The following is an 8277-nucleotide window of genomic DNA, read 5'->3' on the forward strand; positions in this document are numbered from 1 at the left end:
ATATTCCTGTATCCAGAGGCACTATGCAGCTTCCTCTTGGGCTGGATATGTGGGCAGCAGTGGGCAGAAGTGGCATTCTGTCCTGAGGTCTTGGGGTTGTCCGCACTTCTGAGAGTTTAGCTCTCTCTCCCACAGGATTTGGGTACAGGGAGCTTTGGGATCAGTTCAGTTCAGTTTTGGGCACCCAATAAAATATTCATACACTGACACCAAGAACACATCAAAAAGATCATCCACCATGGTCAAGTAGGCTTCATCCCAGAGAGGTAGGGATGGTTCAACATTACAAAAATCTATCAATGTAATTACCATATAAACAAACTGAAAAAATTCATGATCATTTCATTAGATACTGAAAAAACCTTTAGCCAAATCCAACACCCCTTCATGATAAAAGTCTGGGAGAAATCAGGGATACAAGGTATATACCTAAAATTAATATAAAGGGAGTAAGCCAAAACCCAACATCAAATTAAATGGAGAGAAACTTAAAGCAGTTCTACTAAAATCAAGAACAAGACAAGACTGTCCACTCTAACTGTTCAGTACAGTACTTAAAGTTTTAGCTAAAGCAATAAGATAACCAAGATCAAGGAGATACAAATTAAAAAAGAAGTCAAAGTATTACTATTTGCAGATGATATGATAACTTAATTGACTCCAAAACTTAACCAAAGAACTCCTACAGCTGAAAAACATCTTCAGTTAAGTATCTGGATACAAAATTAGCTAAAGCAAGCAAGCAAGTAAACAAACAAACAAACAAACAAAAAACAGTAGCTGTTCTAGATACAAATGATAAACAGGCTGGGAAAGAAATCAGGGAAACAGCATCTTTCACAATAGCCACAAATAACAAAATGTCTTGGTGTAATTCTATCCAAGCAAGTAAAAGACCTGCATGACAAGAATTTCAAGTTTCTGAAAACATAAATTGAAGATGTCAGAAGATGGAAAGAGTTCCCATGCTCATGGATCAGTAGGATATACAATAAAAATGGCCATCTTACCAAAAGCAATCCACAGATTCAATGGAATTATGAAAATTCCAACACAATTCTTTACAGACCATAAAAGAACAATACTCAACTTCATACGGAAAAAGTTCTTGTCATACAGGTCTTTCGCTTACTTTGTTAGAGTTGTCCTGTGGTGAATGGGAGGTAGGGTTCAAATGGAAACAGGAGGGATCAGGTGGGGTAAGGAGGGAGGGAGAGAGTACTGGGAAAGACAACTGGAATGAGTGGTGGGGAAGCAACTCTGGGATGAACTAGAAACCTAGGGCAATGGGAACTCCCTGGAACCTATGAAAGTGACCCTAGCTAAGACTCCTAGCAGTGGGGAAATAGGGCCTGAACTGACCATCTCCTGTGATCAGGCAAGACTTCCAGTGGAAGGACTGGGACTCCAACCGGCACAAAACCTGCCTACTCTTGTCCTGCCGATGAGATGTGTGGGATAAACAGGAGTAGAAACTGAGGGAATGGCCAATCAATGGCTGATCCATCTTGAGACCCATACCATGAGAGGAACCCACCCCAGACACTTTTAATGATATTCTGCTATACTTGCAGATAAGAGCCTAGCATAACTGTCATCAGAGAGGCTCACCCAGAAGCAACAGAAGCAGAGACCCACAGTAAAACATTAGGCAGCATTCATAGAATCCTGTGGAAGAGGAGGAGGAGGCCTGAGGAGTCAGAGAGGTCAAAGAAACCACAGGAAAATCTACAGAATTAGCTAACCTGAACCCATAAGGGCTCAGAGACTGAACCTCTGAGTTTTGAAAACTTTCCTTGCCACCACTTCCTCAGTAACATTGAAATTTGTTGAAGTTGATATCTATTCTTATATTGGGGTTTCTACCCCACCTTTGATCATTCTGTTCCCAGATAAAAGACAAACAACTTTTATATTTGTAATAAGCCTTCAATGCACTAGAGCTGGGCAGATTCCTACCCTCTAAGCTATAGAATCTACTTCCCTTGCTATTACGTCTACTTCACTCTCAATAACTCCTCGTTCTAAGTTGCCGTGTCCCATCTGGGCCACTCTCAACTCCAATTGACCAGCCCTCATGGCCACATTTTAACTCACCAAGGTATCTTGTCCTCTCTCCACCTTCCTCATTCTCTTTCTTGCGGTCATTCTCCAAACCCCAGCTTGGGGACCCAAACCCTGCCTACCCCTCTTCTGTCCAGCTATAAGCTGTTGGCATCTTTATTCAACCAATAGTTTTAAATCAAGGAGCAAGGTGGCAGAGCAGTACTCTGTGTGCCGGCAGATCCTCTCATTCCTGGAGGCCAGTATTTAGCATTGCAGTACATAGCAAAAGACCAAACCTCAGCAAAAATCACAGGCTGTGAATGCAAAAGGGTGAGGAAAAGACATCATGTTTGATTGGTTACCACTCGTGGCCTCTGTCTAAGTCTCCACTGCCTTATTTGAAGCAAGGAGGTGCTGTGAGGAGCATGGAACCAAAGCTGGGTACACTTGCTGATCGGAGCATTTGACATTGAATGGCCGGAGCTATCGGTTCTAGAATGGTATTCCATGTGGCCTTAGAAAATATGATCTCTGTATCTCCTGCTGCTATCTGACCTTTTAATTTTTAAAGCAAAACAGATTTCAGCCACACAGGGTTTAAACAGACTATAGATATATAACTACATTTAAGGCCTAAAGTATTTCCTCTTGAATCACATGACACATATTTTATTAATTTATGAATACAATTTATTCCAGGATGATGCTACACATTCTTAATCATAGTCACATCTTTCTTCATCTAGAAGATCAATATAGCTAATATGTCTTAGAAATGGGAACTACAAAAGGCTTTAAAACAGCGCGACCTTTACACTCAATATCACCTAACATAACTTCCATCCTGCAGCCACAAGGCCTTTGAAGCACTGCCATCAGCTTTCACATGGTTTTATTAAATATGTAGGCTTCTTTGGTCTCTGGCAACCCAACAGTGCTAAAAATTTATGTAGCACATTATAGTTATGTATGGAAAACTAAAACAAAGACACCATTTTTATTCTGTTGTCACAGCAAATACAGGCTACTTATTTAACTGAAAAGAGGAAACATATATTATAGGACTGACTCATAAAACATACAGACATCTTAAGTATTTCCCCTGTGTACAAAGGCATTTGAGTCTTCATTGTGGGATGCTGTAACAAGATGGAGATGGTTCAATGGGCAAGAAAGCTTGCCGTGTGCATCCCCAGCACCCAAAGCTGCATAGCGAGCGGTGTACCTTGCAACCCCACTGTGAGGGACAGACAGAAGGACGCCAGAAGTCAAAGCTGCAAGCTTTATATTCAGTGAGCAAGCCTGTTTCAAAAAGTAAGGTAGAAGATAGTGGGAGACACTCACACCCTCCTCTGTCCTCCATATACCACATATAGCACAGCTCCTTCCCCAGTAAAACAAATAAGAAAAACTGATCCCAATAACTTGTGCTAAAAATTGAAAAGACACTTTCTAACATCTTTTTAAATTTTATGTGTGTTTGCTTGCATGTATGTAAGTGTACCACATGCATGTCCAGTGCACACAGAAGCCAGAAGAGGCCATTGGATCTCTAGGACTGGAGTACAGATGATTGTGACTGGCCATGTGGGTGCTGGGAATCAAACCCACAGAGCAGAAAGTGCTCTTAATGGCCATCTTTCTAGTCACTAATTTCTTTCTTATAAATCAGATCATTTTTAAAAGAAGAATTTTGGCCTAAAATGTTTCATTCTTTATCTTTGCCAAGACAAGTGTTTTGAAAAACTAGAAGAAATGTCTACTTCTTGGTCGTTTGAAGTTTCTGAATGTACACATTTATCCGTACACATCATATATGGCATACACACATGGCACACATACGTGGCATTTGTACACATTCATACATGGCATACATTCAGCCTTGAATTCGCATGGGCAGAATCTGAGAAAAATCACAGGCTGGAAGTCAAAGTTTGGTGATGCTGATTTCTAAAGGAGGGCATGGTCTCTGCTTTCGTGGTAATGGAGTAAGTGTGGCTCCAGTCGGGTGTGTGCACAGAACTCCATTCGAACAAGCTGGTAGTGAGAGCACTGGAACCCCTTACAAGGAGTAGAAGCCCCTGAGCAATACCTACTCCTGTACAGGGCCAGGGGCTGGGGTCAACAGACGTCAGGGGTTTCTAGTAAAAGCAGAGCAGAAAAAAGTAGAGGAAAAAAGCCAGCAGCTTGAATACATCAGAGTGCTCAAGGGGTAAAACACTACAGGTCTGACAGAAGTAAACTGCAGGAGAGCCCAATCTTTGCTGTGAGACAAGTCTGGGAAACCCGTCTTGAAGCAGTAGCTTACAACTAGAAAGCAATGTGGACACATGCTGAACATGCCTGCCTGGGATGAGATCTTTCTTGCCAGTGCTACAATTCTGGGTAAACACAAACTAAACTGTACTGAATCTGTCCTCAAACTCTCATACCCTTTCTGTAACAAGAGGAGCCAAGGTAATAAGTATCCCTGCCCACCACCTAGACACAAAAGGAAGTCTTCTGCTCGAAAGCACATCATCCCCTCTCACAGGCCGTGGTACCACACAAATGAACTTGAGTACCACTGGTTTCTGCTAGGCAGGAATCAGTACCTCTAAAACAAGAAGAGCCATGGAGGAATGGGTCACTAAGGCTCGACGTTCAGGCCTCAAGCTGTTGTATACAGGAAGAGAAGACCAGGTACTTGAATTGAGAATTCCAACCAAATTGGAAGGTTTTTTTGGCAAAAGTGTAGAACTGAGAAAGAAAACAAGAAACAAAACTCAATTAAAATATAGTTTAATAGATTTTGAGTTAGATGTAAAAATGATATATTGTAATATAGGTCAGAAGTAAATGGAGAGATAAAAGGAGAGACTTAGAAGGGAAGTAAACAAAAAGGTTTAATCGATGTAGCTGGATGCTTAGAATAAAAATGGAGCCAGGTCAATATTTGAAAAAAGTCATAAATAAATGGGTCCTATCCAAACAAAGCCATTCAGGGAGCCACTGTGTTCCTCAGAAGACTGGTATTAGTCTTAGGGGTGATCAATGGTTAATAAGTTTCTATGTTTTGGTTACACTGGCATGTTATCAATGCCAGTAATAAATAATAAGAGAATGGATGGAAATTGTTTAGACTGAAAACACAGGCGGCAAGCCAGTGAGTTATAGACTCAAACCCTTTGCCATGAGTTAACTGTCCGAACTGGGGAATGATCTCTGCAAGCCCACTGAGCTTCTCAGTCTCTCACTACACTCACAATTATCCACATGAAATTAGACGTGATTACTGCCTGCTTCCCTGCAAGACAGCAGCCAGCTCTGAGGACTACCTTCTATGGTCAGCAGAACATGCCTTCTTGCTCAGCCCAGGCAGAATAAACATATCCAAGTTTAATGAGAACGGCAGATGCATTCCTCTGAGCCCAGATCCAGAAACTGTCACAGAAGCTTCCTGATAGGACCTTACCAAGTGACACACTGAAGGAACTGGTGGCAGGGGACACGATGCACCCTAGATTCATAGTGTGCTCATCACATCGATTCATCTGAGTACACAGCATGAATCATGGTCCTCAATGCTGTACACTCAATGACAACCAGAAGAAGGACCAACCTAGAGTTTCATTAATTAGACTTCATGAACTCCAGGTATGGCACAGGTTGAGCAGTGCTAATCCAAAATGCTGGGACCAGAGTGCTTCCGATTTCAGGTACTTGAATGGGGATGATTACAGAGGTCTTAACCACTGAGCATCCCTAATCCAAAAATTCAAAACCAGAAATATTCTGCAATGAGGGAAGTCAGGGCAGGAACTGGAGCAGGAACCTGAAGGCAGGACTGAAGCAAAAGCTAAGAGGCTGCTGCTCACTGGCATGCTTGGGTCTTGTTCAGTTTATTCCTTTGCATCCAGGACCACCGGCCCAGAGGCTGCTGCTCACTGGCATGCTTGGGTCTTGTTCAGTTTATTCCTTTGCATCCGGCCCAGGGTGGCATTGCCCAACTGACTGGGCCATTCCACAATAACAGTTAATCAAGGGACTGTCCAACAGACCTGTCTATAGGCCAAGCTCACAGCGGCATTTTCCCAATGAAAATTCCCTCTTTCCAGATATGTCTAGGTTTGAATCAAATTGGAAAATAAGTAAAAGAAACAAACAAACAAAAGCCAAACAAACCGGTACAATGGCCTTGTTCAACTCTTAAGCAGTAATATACACCTCCTGGTCTCGAACACTCGGACTCATTTCCTTTCCTGGGATAATCCCCACTTGGTCCTTATCTACCCTATTGATCCCATTATGTCAGACAAAATGCTAAGATTTTGAGTGATCCAGTACCAGTTAGCAGACTGAACAGTGACAGCTACTCACCATCAGCCACCACGCTCCAGGAAGCAGAGAGCTCACAGTGGAGCTGCTGCCTTTCTGTGGCTGGCCCTTCCCGTGGCTTTGCAGCAGACGTCTCTGTACTTCTTATTCAGACATGCGAATACAGCCTTCCTCTACTGCCACGCCAACAGGCTAGGAGTTCAAAATAGCCCTTCTTTAAGGCTATGAAATTCCAGGAGCATCTAAAATCTAGTCCTGCCTGCCCTCGACTGCCTATAGTGTAGTGAACGGAAAGGAGCGCTGTAATGAGGGCAAGGTTATCCCAGCTGCCCTCCCCGTTCTCCCACACACTTGAGACCTCTGGCTGTGAAGGACAGTGTGCTGTTTTCCCAAACTGCCTGAGGCTACTACTCAATTCCTAGACCATTTCTGGCTAATTATCCAATTTCCTAAAGGTGGGCAATAATCTCAGGACTTAGTCTACTAGGCTATATATCCTTGGAAGTGCAGAGCTCAAATCCATTTGATCCAGGTAATCTACCAAAGTTACTTTCATAACTCAATAAAGCTGTGACAGGTAAAAACTACACAATGAAAGCCTAGTGGCACCTGGGGAAAGCCTGAATATCTGTCCTTTCCGTGTAGTTTTACTTCAGGAAGATCATTGCCAAGTGCTCACACATTCTTATAATTTAAAAAAAAAAAATGCCGGAGGGGAAGGGAGATTGCTGGGTCGGCAGTCAGCAGGGGAGGTACTTGGACCTGAGTCTGATCCCAGCACTCATGCGGGAGCTGCAGATGGCAACGTGCAGCTGCAGTCCCAGTAGTGGATCCGTGGGGCTTGCTGTCCCAGCCTAGCAAATCAAACGGGTGGGTACCAAGTTAAATGAGTAAGCCTGTCTCAAAAAACAAAGTGGAAAGTGACTGAGAAAGATACTCAGGCTCAACTCTGGCCTACACACACACACACACACACACACACACACACACACACACACATACACACACACGGCTCTGTTATACTAAAGATATGAGGAAGTATATTATCTGTAGTGTATATTCAGTTAAATACAGTTTAAAATTATTTACTATGGGGCTGGGCTGTAGCTCAATGGGAGAATCCCTAAATGGACCGTGAAAGGGTCTTGGGCATCAACTGACCCTGGTATCAGGAAGAGAACACGTCAGCACCAGCAGGAAGACACACCCCACAAGAACAAAACACCTACTTCCCTCTAACAAGAATGTTACAGCAAAAAAGTTCCTAAGACCTTTATTTTAAAATTGCATACTAAAAAATTTTAGCCAGGTATGGTGACTTACACCTGTAATTCAAGCACTTGGGAGACAGGGGCAGAGAATCATGAGTTCAAACTCATCTTTTACTTCATAGTGAGTCTGTGGCCAGCCAGATCAACAGTGACTATCTCAATAACAGAATTTCATGCATTAAAATTCATCACACACACATCTCAATGGGAAAAGTGAGACAGATTGTCATTGTCGAGGTAAGAGACAATAGGCTGTAAGTTTAAAAAAAACCAGAATATTAACATATACATGCACCGTATGTGCTTAGTAACTCTTAAATTTAAAAAATTATGTTTTTATAAATTTCTGATTAAACACCTGTGACTAGGGAAATAGAATCATTTGCTAGAAACTCTAATTAATTGCTTTTAAAATTAACACAAAGCTCTTGGTCAGCTAAATGAGCTTCAAGAACAAATGCCTTTGCTGGACACCATTAGAGCACTACCACTGGTCTGGCTTCAGATGTGAGTTCACAGCCCTGTGGGCAGACACCCTTCAGAAACCCCCTGGGGAAGACTTTCTCAAACTATTCCAATTCCTTAGAATTCTGTCCGAAAACTTTAAAAAGTTTACCACTACCTGCTCTAAGGTTAAATTTTG

Source organism: Rattus norvegicus, chromosome 17 (genome assembly GCF_036323735.1).
Source record: "Rattus norvegicus strain BN/NHsdMcwi chromosome 17, GRCr8, whole genome shotgun sequence".
In the NCBI taxonomy this organism is placed as follows: domain Eukaryota; kingdom Metazoa; phylum Chordata; class Mammalia; order Rodentia; family Muridae; genus Rattus; species Rattus norvegicus.